Raw genomic sequence first — 819 nt, 5'->3', positions numbered from 1 at the left:
GGGGCCCTGCCGTGTGCGTGGGGAGGGGGATGCAGGCAGATGCCATTTGAAGGTCGTAGGGAAACACGCCTTAAAAATAACCCTGCAAGGGGGAGAGGGAGGAAAATCCCGCTCCTGCCTGCTCCCACTTCTCGGTGGCAGAAGAAACTTGGGGGGGGGGGGTGTTGCCCCATCCCTGCAGGCACCGGGTGCTGCCTGCCCGCCCCCCCGGGATTCTCTCTTGCATCTCCAGCCCCACGCTGGATGGATAGGGCAAGCTCTGCCTGCTGCTCGCCCCTTGCCCGCACAGGCATTGCCCCTCTCTGCCCAGGTCCTTCCTGGGAGGTTTTCCTACCCCTGGCCATGGGAGAGGATTTCGATGTTGGCAAGAGGAGAGGGTCTGTGGTTTCTCGTGGCACTTCCAAAACTGCTTCTTCCCACCACGGGCACGCTCGGGCTGGGAAACCCTCCATCAGAGCCGCCCTGCCCTGCCTTATGTGTGCTTTTCCACGAGTTGCTTACGGGAGTGTTTGGGGGACCTGGGGCGGCTTTGTGGGGTGCTGGCTGTTGGGTGATGCTCTACGGGAAGGATCCTCCTGCAGCCAGAAGATGCTTTTCCCATGCAACCAACACAGCCCAGGAGGAATGGGAGAGTGTGGGGGGGAGGAAGGCTGCCCCCTCCTCCTCCTCTTCTTTTTAAGAGGGGAAGAAGTCCCAGGGCCTGGCTGCTCTCCAGCGCACGACCTGCTGCCTTAAATAACCCAGAGCTCTTCCCCATCCTCCTGGGATTCTGCTTTGTGTGTGCCGCGGACTGGCACCCATCTTTCTTTGGGGCAGGGG

The sequence above is a fragment of the Haliaeetus leucocephalus genome, unplaced genomic scaffold, assembly GCF_000737465.1.
Source record: "Haliaeetus leucocephalus isolate CR32 unplaced genomic scaffold, Haliaeetus_leucocephalus-4.0 Scaffold517, whole genome shotgun sequence".
In the NCBI taxonomy this organism is placed as follows: Eukaryota; Metazoa; Chordata; class Aves; order Accipitriformes; family Accipitridae; genus Haliaeetus; species Haliaeetus leucocephalus.
This window is presented reverse-complemented; position numbering follows the sequence as displayed.